Source organism: Mytilus californianus, unplaced genomic scaffold (assembly GCF_021869535.1).
Source record: "Mytilus californianus isolate M0D057914Y unplaced genomic scaffold, xbMytCali1.0.p SCAF_6, whole genome shotgun sequence".
NCBI lineage: Eukaryota > Metazoa > Mollusca > Bivalvia > Mytilida > Mytilidae > Mytilus > Mytilus californianus.
The window spans coordinates 67,023,150-67,044,245 of NW_026262712.1; the positions used below are offsets into that span (position 1 = coordinate 67,023,150).

The window sequence follows — 21,096 nt, forward strand, 5'->3', positions numbered from 1 at the left end:
AAAGTTGCCATTTTACAAATATTTTTCTGTAAAATCAATATGAGTAACAACATTACCAAAAGAATATTTCATGTTTTACTTTTGAATTTAAGGGATGGCAAAAAAAATGACTATTTCACTTAATAAACCTTAAAAAACGTTTTCATTTAACACAAATTCACAATAAAGCAGAGTCATTATCCTAATCCATTATCATGTTTATTTATTCTTTCGTTTTATTTTTAGACATTCAACTTTGACCCTAAATTAATAGACTGGTCTAAGTATATGGAGCGCTATTGTTTAGGCACAAAACAATTTGTACTGAAAGAAGAATTGTCAGAGTTACCAAGAGCAAGGAAAACCCTCCAAAGGTTTGTAATACAAGTTTTTTTTATAGATTTTACAGTATTAAACAGTATACCGGGTACTAAATTGTCTTAATAATAAAAAAACTAATGTGGGTAGGTTTTCTTATTGAAATTTTTTTACACATTTTTATCTATTCTGTATACTAAAATACCCATTATTCTCTCTTCTTCATTTTTTTGCCCATTTTTCTCTATTCTTTTTTTTAATATTAAAATATTTTCTCTATTCTGTTGCATATGCAGACCATAAGCAAAGTATAAGGACATTAACATTGACCAATAGATTCATTATATTAGTCTTATTAGTCCCAGTTTTGGGACGTACAAATCAAACCAAAAACATACAATATGTATCTTTTGAAGAAATACAGAGGTTTTGTTTTAATCTTAATTGTTATGTTTTTACTTGTACATGTATACTAATGAAATACCGTAAAAGAAATATTCATGTTTTAAACCCTATACAATAACTACTTTAGTAGTTAGTACTACTAGTATAATGTTAAGCTGATACCCAAGAAAGGTTGATCCTCTTATCACGCAAAAATGACTAAAGCCCTCAAAATCCTAGCTTAAACCCTGTAATTGGGGTATGGTAAAATATATTGTAAAAAGAAGTGTGATAATTTGCTATCCTTTTCAAAACTAACCACCTCTGTGTTCTTGTGGTAGCTTGCTGGCCTCTATAGTGGAAGGTGGTCTGTTGTATGTACAGCCAGGTCAAACCAATTGGGGTTAAGACTTGAAAATTGGTATTTGCTACTAATCAGCTAAGAATACCCTATTTAAGAGTAAGAGCAAAGACTGATTAGCTGGAAGTCAGAATAATGTGTCTTGGTAGAGTGCATGTCTTCCTGTTAATTGTTACCTGATGAACAATCTCATTAAAAATATTGTTCACTGTGTCCGTCTAGTACAAAGCAGGGTTCATAACCAAAAGATATCTAAAGGCAACATACAGACCCTAACAATAGACAATATGTCAAGCTCCATATTGTACCAGGCCTATAAAAGAAAAAGTGAATAAATTTAACAGAAACAATTAGAGAATTATGCCTTTCTTTTTTCAGATTGCAGAGAATCAATCTATGTATCAATGTGTTTGGCATAGTAATTCTTTGGAGATTGTTGATGAACAGATTCACTATAGCCAAGTCACTGTGGAACTTCTTAATGGGATGGGCATTGAAGATATTCAAAAGTCTACCAACACTTATGAAAGCCACATAATAATCATTTAATTTTTTTGATGGGACAGATTACTTTATTCTGTGATATTGTTGTGAGCTCTAACATTGTAGGTTTAACTTCTCAGATTGTTGAAAAATTGACCTCTGTGGAAAAAGAATTGGATTTTACAAAATCGATATATACATTTATGTATTTGTGTTTAAAGTTTAAGTTCAAAAGCATTTTGAGAAGCTTATAATAGTTTTCATATAAATGGCAAATATAAAATGATGATGACTTTTTTTTTATATTTAGAATTTCATATGATACACATCTTTTATATCAACATTTCTTGTTTTTATTTCCATATTTTGTTCTAATATATTGTACAGTAAGTAATATTTGCAACTTCATAGTTGTTAAGTAGATGAGAAGGTCTATTTGTAATTTCTTCATTTTTTGTTTCCACATTACATCATAATTTCAAGGATGAACTTATGCTTGGAAAATAGCACTGCCACAAACATCATGCCCTTTCTTCAAGTAAGTGGACAGTCATTATAACTCAGATTTGGTCAAGTTTCCACCTATGTAGGATTTTCTATTTATTTTTTTTTATGAAATTTCTTTTTTGGTTGAATTTCAATCAATTATGGGTTGTAATTTCATTTATTTATACCAGTAAAAGCAATGTTGCATAATATACAAAACATAAAATTAAATAAGGTTAAATAATTAAAAGATGGAAAAAAAAACACAAAAAAACCAACATTGCTTTACAACACATATTCTTACAAGACTGGATAAAAAGGCATTTTAGATTAATATTATTCATGTATCAGTTGAGATTATTTTTTCATATAACAAGAAACATTTTTAAAATTAACATATTGTCAAATATCAAATGGTTGTTGACCTGGTGTAATTAACTTGAAATTGCAAAGCATAATTAATTGAAATTTACATTTACAATGTTATAATAGAATGAATGATATTGGTAACTGTTAAGTTTAAACTCTTGAAGTCAAGAGTTATGGCTGAGATTTACAAAAGAATGTAACATAATATATAAATCATGTAAATGGTAGACATTTTTAGAGCTATTTCCCTAATGCTTGTTGCTTAAAGGTTTAGTTGGCTTGCTTGCTTTGTTTGTATAGATGTTTGCTTAAGCATTGTAATTAAGATTGACATCTGCAATCAATAGATAGGTGGGGCTTCAGCTCGTATACATTATACTTTGCATTATACTTAACATCCAATAACAATAAAGTATACTGTATACAGTGCTGAAGCCCCGCCTATCTATTGATTGCAGATGTCAATCTTAATTACAATGCTTGAGCAAACATTTATACAAACAAAGCAAACAAGCCAACTAAACCTTTAAACTACAAGCATTAGGAAAATAGCTCTGAACAAAACTTGTATCAGGAGTCAGGACTTTATATTTGTTAAGTAATGAAAACAAAGTAAGTTAAATATAGCTCTCATGTCTAGTGTGGCTATTATACTGCATTTTCAAAGCAGTGCTATACTTTGTATCTTTAATCGTGTGGTTCAGAGTAATGTCTTAGTACTTTGTGTTTGTTGATGTGTAAATCAAAGTTAATTATACCTGTTGTTGTGTAATTGAATGTTAATTTTAGAACACATATTTTTTTCTTCAATATTTATTTTCTGATGTAGCTTTTCTTTTTATACTTTTATATTTTTATTGTAATTATGACTTGTTGAATGTGGATGCCTTTCTGATTTGTTTATATAAGTCATGACTGATCATTTGTTTTATCTACCATGCATTTCATTGGCATTACATTGAATGAATACTAAATGATCAGTGTTGTACTGTAATTTATTTGTTCACATATATTATCTTAAAAGTTAAGGGCATTAGATATTGTTTGACATTTATTATCTCAAAACTTAAGATTTAGATATAATCATTATTTGTTATTTATGCCACCATTCTATTATTAGAGACTTCCAAAAACATGAAAAACCTATTTGGGTACTTTATTTCTTGTTTGGTCACCAGACAAAGACACTTGATAGTCCTGCTGGTCATCAAAAGAAACATTGATATTAAAAATTTGTGGCAAGATTAAAATGCATGACTTTAATGCTTTGCTCATGTCTGTTTTTTAATTTGTTTTGTATTGAATTCAAATTTTCAAATCCTACCAGCTGTTGAACAGAGAGAGAAACATTCACTGAAAAAAATTCAACCATAATAAATTAATTATGCAAACAGTTAGACGCCAATGATTATTATAAAAAGTATTTGTGTTCAAAAAAAGTTATCTAGATAAGTACTCATCAGTATTCATTGGATGTTTTTTCTTTTACAACAAATAGTGATTTAGGATATGTATGTTACTTAAGTTTGAATGTCTATCATACCAATGTTATCTTTTGAATTCATACATCAATAGTTTTAAAGATTTGTGATAAAAGCCTCTAAAAAAGGGTTAGAAAAAATATTCTCCCATTGATTGGAGCTTTGTCTATTTTATGAAAAAAAAAACATACCAACTGTTTTTTAAATTGTCTCTGGCAATTAACTGATAATTTCATATACTTTGATTGGTAGTAAATTAATTTCACATTATTTACATTGTTTTGCAACAGAGCTTATGTTATCCTATCAAATCATAATATTTTCTACAAAAAAGTTTGAATTATATGGGGAAAACAAATTCTCCTTAAATTTACTCATGAGTTACACTATTTCTCCTCCATTCAATGAGAGTTAAGCAAAGAAATTAAATGTAAGTCATTTACAATAGAAGGACAATCTATATCTATATCTTAATTTTTGTTTAGAAGAAGATTTGCATTTGATTGGTTGTACTGTTGTTTGAAGCCATATATTTTCATTTGTACAAAATGTTTTCAAGATTAAGAATAAGATTAGTTGTGCTTTATAATTATGCGAACGGTTGCTACTGAATTTCAAAATAGCAACATTGCGGTCTTTTTCAATAGATAATATATAATACAATAAATATGAAAATTATAGAATGAAAGTTTGGACTATGTACTTGTTTTTGATTTTTTAAAATTTTCTTTCTTAATAGGGAAAGAGGATAATTTTTCATATGAAATTCATTGGTAGAAATGAATGTCAGACAAATAGAAATGTAGTAGAAATGACAAGAATCTGAAAAAATGTATTTTCGGAAGTCTTTTTTAAAACAATGGTTCTAAATAAATGGAACTATACATAATAATTTTCTGGAAATCATGATTTTAGAATAATCAAAAAAAGATATACAGGCTAAGTTTCAAGAAGTGGGTGGGGATGAAAAACTATCAATTAGTTTTAATTGGCCTGTTGATAATGTCCATTAAATTCTTAATTGAAATTTAAGCTAGAAATAGTGGCAATATTTGGGACCTTATAAAATTTACTCCATTTATTCTCCTTAAAATCTGCTTGACAAATTTCTTGTATGATGCCTGTAATACTAAACCATAATTTTTATACGACCGCAAAAAAATTTTTGTGGTCGTATATTGGTATGACGTTGGCGTCGTCGTCATCGTCGTCCGAAGACACATTGGTTTTCGCACTCTAACTAGTTTAAGTTAATGGATCTCTATGAAATTTTACCATAAGGTTCAATACCACAAAGGAAGGTTGGGATTGATTTTGGGGGTTATAGTACCAACAGTTAAGGAATTAGGGGCCCAAAAGGGGCCAAAAAATAAGCATTTTTGTAACTTCCAGACATAACTTGTGTGTTAGTGTATGGATCTCTCTGACATTGTTCCACAAGGTTCCATATCACAAAGGGAATGCTGGAATTGATTTTGGGGGTAATTGCCTCAAAACTTTAGGAATTAGGGGCCAAAAAAGGGGCAAAAAACAAGCATTTTTCTAGTTTCATGACAATAACTTGTGTGTAAGTGTATGGATCTTTCTGAAATTGTACTACAAGGTTCCATATCATTAAGGGAAAGCTGGAATTGAGTTTGGGGGTAATTGCTCAAAACGTTTAGGAATAAGGGGCCAAAAAGGGGCCAAAAATAAGCATTTTTCTAGTTTCCAGACAATAACTTGTGTTCAAGTGTATGGATCTCTCTGAAATTGTACTGCAAGTTACCATACCACAAAGGGAAGGCTGGGATTGATTTTGGGGAAATTGCCTCAAAGTTTTAGGAATTAGGGGCCAAAAAGGGGGAAAATACAAGCATTTTTCTAATTTCAGGACAATAACTTGTGTGTAAGTGTATGGATCTTTATGAAATTGTACTACAAGGTTCCATATCACAAAGGGAAAGCTGGGTTTGAGTTTGGGGGTAATTGCCCTAAACGTTTAGGAATTTGGGGCCAAAAAGGGGCCTAAAAACAAGCATTTTTCTAGTTTCCAGACAATAACTTGTGTTCAAGTGTATGGATCTCTCTGAAATTGTACTGCAAGGTACCATACCACAAAGGGAAGGCTCGGATTGAGTTTGGGGGTGACGAATCATAAGGGGGTTCAAAAAATTTGGGGGGGGGATTTTTTTTTCCTTTTTTTTCTTAAAAATTTTCCATTTTAAATTGGTTATTTCTGATTTATATATAAAAGCAAATAATAATGATATGGTTTGAATAGGTAAATTAAAAAATTTTTAAGTTCTTAGACCACATTCATTATGTGTCCGAAACCTATGCTGTGTCAAATATTTAATCACAATCCAAATTCAGTGCTGTATCAAGCTTGAATGTTGTGTCCATACTTGCCCCAACTGTTCAGGGTTCGACCTCTGCGGTCGTATCAAGCTGCGCCCATCGGAGCATTTTATTAAATTTGATATTGATATCTGCATATATTATGAAATAGACTTTTCTTCTATGAAAGCAAAGTGCCCATCTTCAATATATACAATGTAGAAATAAGGAGATGTGGTATGATTGCCAATGAAACAACCTTCCGACAGAGTACAAATGATGTCATTTTAAGGAACTATAGTCACTGTATAGCCTTCAACAATGAGCAAAACCCATACCATATAGTCAGCTATAAAAGGTCCAACTGTGACAAAATGTGAAAGAATTCAAAAGAAAAAACCAAAGGCCATATTTATGGCTTAACAAATATAACACACCAATTAACAATAACCACTGAATAACAGGCTCCTGACTTGGGACAGGCAAGTACAGAATGGTGAGGTAAACATGGTTGTGAGAGCTCTATATAACTTCGCTGCACACAAACACAACTAATCTAAAGAAAATAGACACACTGTACCAATCTTAGAGAACTTGCATTTACTAAAAGCTACCAAAGTTCGAATGCAATTACAACTAATGAATAAATCATGTTCTCCAAAACTAAAGTATCAATCAGTACACATCAAATGGATTAAGTGTATAGACGTCATAAACAGCTTGAGAAAGCGTGACCTTGTGCAATGCCAAAATATAAGTAAATAATATCAACAGGACTTGGGACCAATCAAAACTTTAAATCTATAGGAGTTGATAATGTGACATCCAGAGTATTGTTATGGAAAATTGACGAAGTTTCACCATTTGGAAAATCTTTTAATATTCAAATGTGCATACCAAACAAGAAGCACATCTTTAAACAATACTGTAAAAATAAAGAAATTGGAAGGTTCTGGTTAGAAAACTGTTGGGAAGATTTGATTACAACAAACAGGAAGATGACCTATTAATTTCAAACTTTCAGAAAATTATACATTTGCAAAAGAGAGGCGAAGGATACCAAAGGGACATTCAAACTCGTCGAAAATAAACTGACAACGCCATGGCTAAAAAAGACAAACAAACAACAAAAAAACAAAGACTGAGCAACACGAACCCCAGCAAAAACGGGGGGTGATCTCAGGTGCTCCGAAAGGGTAGGCAGATCCGGCTCTACATGTGGCACCCGTCGTGTTGCTCATGTAAGTACAAACCCGGTGATATGGCTAATTCGGTAGGTCACATTAGGGGGAAGGGGACGAGATTGTTGTTACGACAATTGTCGTCATCTGTGAAACATATTCCATAACGGTCAACCAACTCATGATGGTGTCCGTATAATTTATGAAGGGATGATTTCAAATTCACCACTTGAAACTCGTGGTTTAATAGCTTCCTTGTGAGCAGCAACCCTCTATCAAGGAAATCATGATAGGAAACACAAGCCCTGGAATATCTTATCAACTGGGAGATATATACTCCGTATGCAGGCGCTGCTGGAATGTTGCTACATAGAATTGGGAAGCTAAAATCATCTCTTTTGTCGTAAAGTTTTGTTTTCAACCGACTCTGATTGTTGATTTCTAGATGTAAGTCAAGATATGAGTCAGACATCACTGTATTTGCTGTATCCTTTATCTCAAACTCGATGGGATAGATGCGGTCATCATGGTCACCAAATTTTGAACTATTTAGTGAGAGAATATCATCTATATAGCGGAAAGTGAAATTAAAGGATACTGCTAACTTCTTTTCTTTCTTCCTACGAAGTTCCTGTATGAAGTCAGGCTCATATGAATAAAGGAACAAGTCGGCAAGAAGAGGAGCACAGTTGGTTCCCGTGGGAATACCGATTGTTTGTTGGAAAACACGTCCTCCAAACGTAACAAATATGTTGTCAATCAAGAAATCAAGTATCTTGATAATGTCAGTTTCAGAGATTTTTTTGTTTGAATCAGAGTGATTTTTTACAAAGTACGATTTATTCCTCCCTAAGACAAGAAACTTGTATCTACGTAAGCCATTCTTTTTTTATGAAACAAAGCATGACCAACTCTTTCAATTTGTCTTTTAGTTTGGAATGGGGGAATACTTGTGTAAAGTGTAGAAAAGTCAAATGTTTTAATACTATTGCAAGATGAAAGAGTCTTAGATTGTATGTACTCTTAAAGATCTTTAGATTTTTTTTAGTATCCACATTTAATTCACGCCACCTCTAGAATAGGTAGTTTCACAATAACTTTGAAGCCCGGCTTTTTTTGCTGATAAAATAGATGTTAATAATTTAGAAAGAGGTTTCGTTGAGCACTTGCAATATAACGTTGTTTTAAGGACACTTATGTAGTTTAGGTATCCAATACAATGAAGGAAGATCCAGTTCATTATCTATGGTTGAAATTCCAAAGGAACATAGAATAGACCTATGATTATCAAGGATTTCCTCCTTGGTAAGTGTCGTAGGGGTATATGTTGAGTTACCAAGTGAATTGTCAATACCTAATTCATTTATCAAACAGTTTGTGTAATGTGATTTACACACAAAAACGATGTTGTTTGGGGCTTTATCTGCGGGGACAACAACATATTTGTCATGGAGGTCGAACAAGTGTTTAGCAACATTTGGGTCTTGAAAGATTGTTGTAGCATTGGTGTTCAAAGACCCATTCAGTTTTTTAATTCTGATTTGTATCAACGACCTCACAGCCTTAATCCATTCCGAAAGAGTATCTACGTCTTCTTTCTGGCGTTAAACCCAATTTTCGGTAAGAATGTTGGTTAACGACTCGAACCAACTTTAAATAGACTGCAACTAAAACTAAAAATAGAAACATTTACCAGAAAAATATCTAAAAAAAGTCATGTAGTGCAAGTTAGTACCAAACCTTAATTTTGTTCATGTCTTAAAATATGAATAAAAATAAAAAGACATAGGACAATGAGACAGCAACACAAAATCATCAAAAGACACCTAGAGGAAAAATATAAGTCTACAGCGATAGACAGGTGTCTGTCTATACAACATCATACACTATGTCAATCTCTAAGCTGCGTGGATTCTATATATTTTGTGGATAAAACACTAAGATATGACATAAAAGAAGTACTGACACAAAAATTTGATGGTATTCGTTTGGTATTTAATGCCCTTCAAATTTGTTATTGATTTGGTCTTCCAACTATACAGAGTAAAAAAGTTTAGTAACATATTTTTAGTTTCATATTTAAGAAATAAACCATACTTCTAAAAACTGCCAATAATATTGAAACAAAGAAAACACACCATAAGGTTTATTTTTTACTTGACAAAAACAGATTATAAAACTTTTTCTGCAATTTTGGAAGTGTTTAAACCATTGCACCTAAAGTATTTAACTATAAGCAAGCATTTCAGGGCCTTGACTTAGAAGAATATCTATAAAAAAAAACCTCTGACATGTGACTGTTCCCACTCGCCTTATATTTACAGCCCCTATGGCCATATGTTATTACTGGGGATCTAAACATAATTCAGCATGAACATCTCCGAAAGGTGATATCTCATGGTCCTAAGGTCAGAGAACCCCAACACATCAATTGGAACCATAACTTCAAAATAATTATGGATTCCATTGCGGACTACGCCAGAGCATGGGCTAAACAAGAAGACATTGAACTGGACACTTTGTCAGAATGGGTCAAAACAATCAGGTCTCTGATAAAACGGCGAATTCATAAGTTGAAAAACTGTGTGAATGATCGACCAAAGTCCGTTTTCAGAGACAAAGAAGCTGTAAAGTGTCTATCATCTGTTCACGATAAATATGTTGTTGTTCCTGCGGACAAAGCTTCAAAATAATGTTGTCTTTGTATGTGAATCGTACTACTACGAATATCTTGTAAAAGAATTAGGAATAAATGAGCACTCAGGTAATTCCATATACAAAAACATATCATTTGACAAGGATGAGATTTTGGCGAATCATAAGTCCTTCATGGCTTCAATGAACATTACATTGAACAGCAAATCTGAGGATTTACCTTGTTTGTATTGGATACCTAAGCTTCACAAAATTCCGTACAAACAACGGTACATTGCCAGCTCATCTACATGTTCTACAAAGGAATTGTCCAATAGATTGACAAAAATGATTGTATGATATGCTACTCTTTATGTCTACATGCAATGGAGGTTTTTTGAAAGTTGTTTTTAGATAAACAATATCAACCAAACAATTTATTTCATCAAATTTTGAATTTGGAGTTCCACCTATTTTGGCTTTAAAATTTCAAGACTTTTCAAGATGGCCGCCATTCAATATGTGTAACATTTATTAATATTTCAATATGTGTAACATTTTCATTAATTTTGTTCAACATAACAATTGGTATAAGCACTGTCACTCTAATTACCAGGTTTTATGTCAATAGCTTAACTGATATAGTTTTCATTAATTTTTGTGAAGTATTTTACAGAAATCCAACGTCCACCATTTCAAAAATGGCCACCTTTCTCGCGAATTTCAACTTTCAGAGTGGGTCCATAGCTGAAAATGTTTTTCGTGACCTATACTACTATTATACAAAATTTCATGCTTTTACCACAATCTGAGCAATTTTGCTTTAAATCTGCACAAATCGCGATTTTTTAAACAATTGTTCAGTCTAAGAAAGGTGATTGATTCTAAATAACGGTGTAATACGTGCACATGTACAAAAAACAAAATAAATGATGCACATGGTATTAAAATGTGTCCACTGTTTTTAAAAAGCAAGTTCAAAGTACTTTTTCTGTTGATAAATACCATGTCTAAAACAAAAGATATTGTCAATAAAATAAGATATAAAAAAGCAAAGCGAGGAGTTTATTCTTTATTATTTGTTTGACAAATTTCGATTTTGAGTTCTCTCGTTTTTTTTTGTGTTTTTATTTTTAATTAATCCTTAAATGTAGGTGTAGGTACACTGAAATCGGAACTTTGTGTCTTCGTCTTTTTGTTAGTTTTTTTTTTTTTTTTTGTGCTTCGTGCCAATCTGATGAGTCAAACCATTTCTAACTGATTTTTACTGTTTGTTCTGATATTGTGTTGTTACATCACTGTCCCAAGTTAGGAGAGGGTTGAGCGCTCACAAATATGTTTAACCCCAGCACATTATTTACATACCTGTCTCAAACCAGGAGCTTGCAAATCATGTGATTGTCGTTGGTTACCGTCTGTCATATTTGTTATTTAGTGTATTATTTTGTCACAAATCAGGTACTGGTTATCTCGTTTTAATTTTTTCCCAATTTGTCATATAAATAGGGGCCTTTTATAGCTGACTATACGATAAACTGCGAAAAAGCGTCAATATACGAACTTAAATTTCAATTATTTTGTACTTGAATGATCATCAATTGCAATATTACTTGATTATTCAAAAAAAAAAATACCATCTTTATTCTGTAGCCAAGTATCTCAGCTGAAAAATAATATTCCCAGTTCAAAGTTACAAAAGGTCAATAAAGGAGTTGAAGTTAAATATAGACATTGCATTTCTACGGAAGCGTATTAGGGCCATCCTTTTTTATTTATTTTTTCAAATTGTCGACTTTAATCTTGGAATTATCAACTTTAATCTTGGAATTATCAACTTTAATAATCTCGGAATTATCAACTTTAATCTCGGAATTATTAACTTTAATCTTAGAATTATCAACATTTATCTTGGAATTATCAACTTTAATCTTGGATTTTCCTAATTTAATCTTGTAATTATCAAACATTAATCTTGGAATTATCAACTTTAATCTTGGAATTACCAACTTTAATCTTGGAATTTCCAACTTTAATCTTGAAATTACTAGTATCAACTTTAATCTTCGAATTATCAACATAGAATCTACCGAAGACAAAGGGACAAAAACTATAGATCAGTAATTTTCAAAACTCATGCCTTTATATTGTGTCCGAAACATTATGAATTTATATAAACTTTATATTTACAAATATGAAGCAATACAATTTATTTCGATGTTTCTAAGAAATAGCATCTTTTTCCATTGTAAATATCAATTAACTTCTAATAAGCACTGACTCTCACATTAGTGACATCAATAGTTTTCAAATTATTTAAGATTATACACGAACGCAGTTCCACGTCTATTTGAAACTAACATCTTATTATTTGATCTGTCGACGTGTATCACTGCTGGCTCTTCCAGTCCGTTCTTACTCGTTAAAAGCTGTCTATAGTACTGCCCATTTGGAGAGATTACCACTACATTGTTCGAATATCCTCCTATTACGTAAACATTTCCATCCCCATCTATAGATATACCCAAAGTGTTGTTAAGAACACTTGTATTTTTGAAAACCCATTGTATGTTCCCTTCAAAGTTAATGCAGGTTACACTATTGTCGGTACAGTCTGTATAGAAAATTTTCTCCCTGAATGTTGCAACATACGAATAGTTATTAACCTCAGTTTGAGTAACATTGACAATGGATTCTTCATTAAGGCTGATCATTTGTATCCCCTTCTCTCTAGCACAGTAAATCAAATTGTCTTCACTGTATTCTACTCCTGTATTTACTGAATTCACTTTCAATGTTTTCTTTACTTTCCTTGTCTGTAAGTCAATTATATTAATTTGAGGGGCGTCCGTTTTATAACCAGATGACACAGCAACTGAATTATCTCCTATGTACGCCACATCGAATACCCGAGTGAAGTTCCCAACCTCAAAATCCAGAGATCCATCTGGCTTAAAAACTTGAATTATTCTTTAGCATGAAAGTACCATTCTGCAATCAGGCAGAAGCGTACACTCCCTGACAGCTGGCAACTTTGTGCCAAGTGTTTGCAGCAATGTTGGCGCTAGGCAATCGATAGCCATAGGTGTCAAAGCTACCATCATCTGAGCTTGTTTGTCCTTCCGGATCAGGATTGGTATGTTACATGGATCTGCTGTCACCACGACATCCCCAAATTTCTGAATGGCAGATATCAAACCTTGCAAGGACGGATTTATCTTGCACGAAAAGTTAATTTGATTCGCACCATCACTTTTGACTATTGATTGAATGTACTTTTCGTCAACAGAGACATCTTTTTCTATATGTTTTAAAGCGAGGAAAGTTTGCAGCTCTGATGCGTACTGCTTTATATTAGCAATGTTTGTTTCTTCACAAAGCCCTTCATCACATTCTGAACACCAGACAACTGATGATTTGGTAATATGGCGATAATCACAGACCCCGCAAACACTCCAGTTACTTGCCATTATTCTGCAATCGAAAAATTAAAACCTATTTTTAATATATGATTTTACAGACTGTTTTATTTGAACATTCTGTCGAAGGAGGATAAGAAGGACTATATTTGACCCTAGTATTAAGCTTAAGTCTATTATTTCAATGCCTAAATCTATTATTGTTGCAAAGATTTTTCAGTTGATGCATAATTATGTGAAAAAAAGTGAAATACAACAATTTTGTAGGACTTTCGTAAAACACTTTGACAGTTTCATCCAAGCTTGAGCAGAACTTAAAAAACAGAGAATGGGCGAAAATTAGAAAATATGTACATTCGGCTAGAAATAAGACCCGTGTTTGGGCCTTACCGATCAGGTTCTTTTATGACTTGCCGCGAAGTATCTAATACTAATCATCAGTTGAATGGGTGAATTATCAACCCTATAAATACCAAATGGAATATAAAAACTCATAAGTCGATCAGAAACCGACACAAACGATGGCAAAATTCGAAAAAGACGGAAAGACAAAACAGCATTCTACATATAGAAAAACAAGCATTCTGAGAGTATTGCATGGCAATACATAGTACCCTACCGGGTAAAAATTCATTTTACTGGAACAAAATGCTAACTTGTTCTATAACTTGTCATGGTGTAAACAAAAAGTAAATATCATGTCAATATCTTCAAGCATGACAAAAAAAACAGTGTGGAAAACTGATTATATTAGTGAAAAATAACATTAGATATGATTAATAGTTCTCTAAAATTAGATATGATGTAATACAGTGTATATCTATTTTCAAATTGTAATCAAATATAATTAATAGTTACAAATATTTTTTCTTTCATTTGTCACAAACTAATATAGATTTGTAACTTATCTATAAAATGTCAACAACTTTTATCTACACTATGTAATGTATTGAAATATATACATAAATAAAAATAGATTATTATCTAATTAAAGGATTTCTCTTCATAATTTTTTTTTATGTATAAAGCATTCAGAAAATTAGTTTAAACTAAATAACAAACAGACCTGCCAAAATATTCTTCAAATAATTTTACAAAGAATGTCTTTTAAAAAATGAGTTATTTCCCTTTGTACAGAAATATGGTCTAACATAGTACTCTAACATGAGATATGGTCCAGAGTTATGGTCCATAACTCTGGACTAAATCATCAGACCTAAACAAAATTCGAACTTGATCTATAACTTGTCATGATAAAACTATATACCAAATATCAAATCAATATCTTCAAGAACGAAGAAAAAAAGTGTGGAAAGCTGATTTGCCGGACTGACGGATGGACAGACGGACAGATGGACAGACGGACAGACGGACAGACGGACGGAGTGCAAACCAAAAGTCCCCTTCGACTTCGTCGGTAGGGGACTAATAAAGACTGAGCAATACCAACCCACCAAAAACAGTTTCTTAACTTGTCGCGTTTTAGTTTCAGAGATGTATTTCACTATGGCCAATCAAAATCTAAAATTGCCTCTGATTGCAATGTTTTTCAATCAATCTAGGCCACATGACAATAATTAGTGGGGTACCTTCCTAACACCATTATTTTAAAATTTGGCATAAACTAGCCAAATCTTGTTAGATTCTAAAAAGATGTAAATGTGATTATTCACAGGGTTTCTATCAGAATTACAGTATGTGTCACCAAAGCTACAATGTATTCCACTAAATCAACATTAAATTAACATCGTTTGTGACGAGTCCTTCAATCATTAATCCCGTAAAGTTTCCAAATATTTCGCCTGATGATTTAAGGGTAGAAGACTTTTTAGATTGGACATTAACAATATTGAAATATTGCCTCTAACAACCAAGTTTTTATCCATTCAAACTGAATGAGAAAAATTACTAAAGGACCTACTATTCATCATTCAATTAAAAAGATTGGTTTAATTCAATTTTTCATGTAGATTCAGAGAAGATATCGAAAAATGTGATATTCATACGGTTTCAATGAGAACTATGTGTCGTCAATGCCGAGTTACCATATAAAAATAGTTGAGGATCATTTGTAGAGGGGTTTTTAATCACCAGTCTCGTTCAAGTTCAAAACAATTCGACTCGTTATTTCAAGAGATTTTTCGAAAAAAGGGCTATCGCAATAAAAGATTGTCTCTAGAAGCCATGTTTTCTTCTGATCATAACAAAGTAAGGAACTTCGGTTCAATTTATCCAAGTTGTTTTATAGAAGAAGAACGGAGAGACGCGAAATGATAACGGTAGCTAAAATGGACCAATAATCAAAAACATCAAGAAACATCTTATTTTATGTGTTAGGCATTCCCTTCAGAAGAAATTTCGTGTTATGTTGATCCGTTCTTACTTTTTTTCTTATGTTGACCCGTTCTTACTTTAGATACTTTAATGTGTAATATCGCGTAACTAATGTTTAAAATACTCTATGAGTATTGAATTGGGGTAATATTATAGGCAACATACAAATTTTTCAAAAGTTTGTGGAACATAGATCCCAGGGGTTAAAATTTTTTGTTACAGCTCACTAGCCCAGGACCTATTGGTAGCAGGATTTACTAGTCCTGTTGACAGAACTGCTAGCCCAGCAAATCAAACCTGATAGCCCGGACTTCCAACAAATGTTTGAGTCAGCTGGATATTTTTTTTTCTGATTCAAATTTCAATCCTGTAAGACTTAGTCACAAAGACAATCATTGTTAAAATGTTGGCATCATCACAATGCCTGAATAATTGACATTAAAACGATACTTAACTTCAGAAGACTTTAGATATAATTTTAATGTTCTGACGTAAACTGTTAAATTGACAGTCCACATACGAAATGTTAAAAATTAGAGACCTAAAAATCTGCCTTAAACTCTTTATTAATGCTATATCACGCTGTCAGAACTGTACTATCTTTTTTCAAAAAGCATTTTTCCTATTACCGGATGTTGACTTGTCAATGGTAAAACACGGACCAAAGATGGACACAAAACTCCATGTACGCTGTCAAAGTTGTCTATTCAGTTTATGTAGTTCTTTCCACATTATTTCTTCTTGAAAATACTTGAAATGAACGTTTAGATAAAGGTATCTATGATAATGTTCGCATTATTGAAGAATTCGGATGCAAAATTAAATCTCGCACCTGCGCACATGCCCACACGTGTATCAGTTTCAACAACGTGGTTCTGTCGAATTTTCATTTTACTTTTTTTTCAAATTTTTTTAATTGATTATTAATTTAGAATTTTATGTTAACATGTATTTCTGAAAGGCTAAATCATTCTTACAAGTAACAGTTCACATCAATCAATGCATCATACTGTATTACCCCCAGTACCTTTAATTGAAAGTCTCGGCTTGAGCAATGTACAATACGCTAAGTACGCCAGTAACGGAGAAATCGATAATGACAGTACAGACATGATACCGGTCCACCCAGAGTCATTTGTTCTATTTTTAAAACACAAAATCAGTTCAAATTCTTGGAATCCCGGATTACGTAATTGAATTTGATTGGCTAAGATAGAATAGAGATGAAGGGATTTTCCACTTTGTATTTTGGAAACGCCAAGAATTTTTTTTTACTAGTCCGTCGGGCATATTTGGTTACATGTTTAGATTGCCTGAGATGTAAATGCTCTAGTCCATGGTACATGTTCACATATTTCAGACATGTATGATACCTAATTTTGATATGAACCAAATCAGTGAAATCACTTAAAATTTCGTTTTGTTAATAAATTTAGAAAATTTACGTCACTTAATGTCAAAATTATGTCACTCTTGTCTGAAGTATTCAAAATTTAACAACCATGCAGTAATCTGAATATCCGGCGATATATAAAAATTGAGTAAGGAATAGCGTTTTTATATTTAATGAACAGATAGTCTTGCTAATTTCTGATAAATCATCACTACAAAAAAAATCTTAAATTTGTTGTCCAATTTGAGTTTTGGATACTGTTTCAGTTTGCTTTAAACAAATGTTTCATGGAAACTTAATTTGTTATGTTGCTTTTATAGAATGTAACTCTTAACTTGGTTCTAAAATCTGGGGGTTTGTAGTACCTAAAGTTAAAAAGAAGAAAGGGAACGTGAGAAAGGAGGTGAAGTCAGGCGCGGAATAAGTAATTATGAAAGGGGGTTCTGTTCTAATTCTCATCTATTTCTGCTTGATTGAAAAAAAACAAAAAAATGGGGGTCACAACCCTCATGCACAGACATGTCCCTTTTATGGATCTGCAAATGGAGGGTAAGAAAAGACAAAAGGAAAAAGCTGAAACAAGTCCGTTCTTCAAGATCTGTTTCTTCATCTTAATTTTAGTCTTCAATTATCACAATTGTACAGTCACCACATGATGGCTGCTTTTTTGTGACCCCCTGGGGTGTTCACGCCTATATATCGGTGAGTTTTGGTAGCTTCTATAGGCCATTCAGATATCCTCAGAAACAAAATTCGCGATCATTTGGACAGGTATCTATATATGTCTTTGATACGGCCTTTTTTGGGAAGTCTACCAAGTGTCATTGGATATTTTAACCGTTTTCACCATCAAAGTTCATTTGTAGACAGGAAAGTAAAAAAGACTAGATTGCAATTAAAATTCATTTATATATTCCAACCGTATTTGCCTTTTGACAGAACAAGGGCGTTTTGATGTGAATGTTTATTGAATAATAAGTATAATAATAACGCAATTATCTAAGATTTGAGACGGTATCTACGCATTCTATGTATAGTTCTATTGTACACTGTCACAATACACTGATTATTTCTGAACATTTGCCACGTGTACTTGCATACTTCTATCATAGCATGCGGTCGGAAAGCAAGAAGATAATCAAATAAAACGAAATTTCTGTTAAAATTATTTATCTTAGGTCGGAAAACAGAAAGATTATTTAACAAAACGATATTTCTGTTAAATTATTTCTTTTCATTATAAATACTAAGAGAAGTTAGAGTAAAAACCAAGGGAATATTCATTAATAATTTTGAAACTAAATCTATCACTAATTAGTATGTTCCACAGGTTTTAACAGTGAATTCATTTATGAAAATGGAAAGCAACATAATTTTTATGAGCAACAATTATCAGAGATGCACATAAACAAATTAGTATCTAATATATTAAAAAAATAGTTGCATGGTTTCAATTCACAGGGACTTTAAAACCTTGCATCTCACAAAAAAAAACATAATTAATAATTTACAATAATCATTAATTACTACGTTGCTTATTTTATGCCGTTTCAATATTGTTTTATAAGTCTTTGCTTATATTTTGTATTGCAATATATTCAAATGGAAAGTTAGACTTGACGAAGAGCTTGATTTGATAAAAATGTCCATCAGTAAATACTTAACGTTTGTGTTTATTGATAGTATGTTTTGAAATTTCGGAAGATTTATTAACAAGAATGAAGGTTAATTGAATTTTAAATCTTTTCTTGTTTTGAACAGTTTTACCTTAAAGCATGTATGAAAACTGTATGCATTGTTTTACTTCACTAGACGTCGCTTATATCAGCATATTGAAAACAATTAGCATAAATGCATATGAAATCAGTCTTTATTTAATTGGTAGAACAAAGATAGAAGTCCGACGAGCCTGATATTCTGACCAAACCTCTTCGCGTCAGGCAGTGAGCTAGAATCACAGGATATAGGACGACACGTCCTTTTCCCTTATACATGTTGTATGTATCATAATGTATCCATTAAAAAGAATAAAACCCTTTACCATTTATCAAATAATTGTTTGTACATTACATGTAAAAACTGATTCAGTTGGTTATGGATTCCTACTTCCTAAAAAAATACAGTCATGCAAATAATAGATAAGAGTTAGATGTACCAATGAACAGGAGAGCATCCCGTACATATTTTATTTATCTATGGTGGATAGTTGCCTTAATTGGAGATGTATTTATGTCTTTGCAAGCATGCATTCATTTGGTCTCCGATGGATAGTTATCTCATTGGCAACATATCAATCTTATTTCAAAACAGAGTTATCTTTGTTTATTTGCAAGCATACATTCATTTGGTTTTTGTTGGATATTTATGTCATTGGTAACATATTACTCTTATTTCTATACAGAGTTGTCTTTATTTATTTGCAAGCATACATTCATTTGGTTTCTGGTGGATAGTTATGTCATTGGCAACATGTTAATCTTATTTCTTTACAGAGTTGTCTTTATTTATTTGCAAGTATACATTAATTTGGTCTATGGCATGTAGTTGTCTCATTGACAATGTATTGTATCTTATTTATATAAAGAGTTGCTTTTTAGATAAGTTGTTTTTGCTATGACAGCTTATTGTGCTTTCTTTACATGACTTTATAAACTGATATGCTTGGAAGCTTGTTTAAACAGTTTTTAATTCTTAAAAAGAGGAAAACTGTATACATCATGAGGATTAAAATTCATTTACATGTAGTTTTGAAGACTTATCTGCTTACTCATGGTAGAGAAGGTATAGAGAAATTGAACGTCCAATTTCCATTTGAAGCGAAACTCTGTGTGAAACAACTTATTAGGTTGCCTTCGTTCTGGAACAAAAAATTAGACACCAGACTTCTCATATACTGACAATTATTATTACCTGACTATGCTCTAAAAAAACCGATTTACATAAACGAATATCATTGGGTAAAAGTTGGTAGTTCAGTAACACCACAACAAAAAAGAAACACTAGAGGTCAATATATCTTAATGAAATCAGGCTTCAAAGTCACGTGTCAAGCTTTTACTGGTGCTGAATTTAGATAAGTATTGCAAAATTCCACATTTAATTGTCCAAGAGATGCGAAAGATACCAAAGGGACATTCAAAGTGGAAAATAAACTGACAACGCCATGGCTAAAAAAGAACAAGACAAACAGACAAACAACAGTACAGCATGTGATTTGTACAGACTCTAACTCTAATACTGTCCTCATATCCAATAGTTCCCCAGGACTTACATTGACATGGTTGTCACAGACAGCTTCAATGATGAGTTTATAAGAATAATTGAGGCATCAAGGAAAAAATATGACGATATGAAAGATAAAATAAATGCATCCAGCTTATTAAACAATTTGAGTTGCGGAATTTATATTGCGATTGGTCTATGCAATTTGCTTTAGACATCCGGTTTGCAGAAATTGAGAATTGCATTAGGATTAGAATTTTGTATATTAAACACAAAAAAAAAATTGTGTACACTCTCAAAGTAATAAATAAAATAGTAAAGCATTAAAAGAGAGGCGAAAGATGCCAAAAAGATATGCAAACTCATAAGTCGAAAACAAACTGACAATGCCATGGCAAAAAACGAAAAACGACGGAAAGACAAACAACAGTACACATAACATTACATCAAAAATAAAGACTGAGCAACACGAACCCCACCAAAAACCCGGGTTGATATATTCAAATGGTAGCTATATTAACTTTTCTATTTCTATTTAATTTCAACAGTACTTTTAAATGACTTGTGCAAGAATCAACACACAGTTAAAGATTTTCAATAAAGGTGTTTTAACATCATCTTTACCGTATTCACAGTAAGTTATTCCAAATCAAAAGTAAATAAAATCAATAACAAGTGTTGTCAACCAATCAACGGTTTTGTGTTCACGTATTGCTTTTTCTATTGAAAGAAAGCA

At 32.0% G+C, this 21,096-nt stretch overlaps 2 long non-coding RNA genes across 2 annotated transcripts in view; both read right to left on the reverse strand.

Moving 5' to 3' along the window:
- Window positions 1–21,096, reverse strand: part of LOC127706078 (uncharacterized) — a 208,768-nt gene that overhangs the window by 26,490 nt on the left and 161,182 nt on the right. The gene's annotated exons all lie outside the window — the stretch shown is intronic.
- Window positions 13,416–21,096, reverse strand: part of LOC127706081 (uncharacterized) — a 112,933-nt gene continuing 105,252 nt past the window's right edge. The window contains exon 3 of the long non-coding RNA XR_007984203.1: window positions 13,416–13,466. This is a non-coding gene — a long non-coding RNA (uncharacterized LOC127706081). The remainder of the gene's footprint in view (window positions 13,467–21,096) is intronic.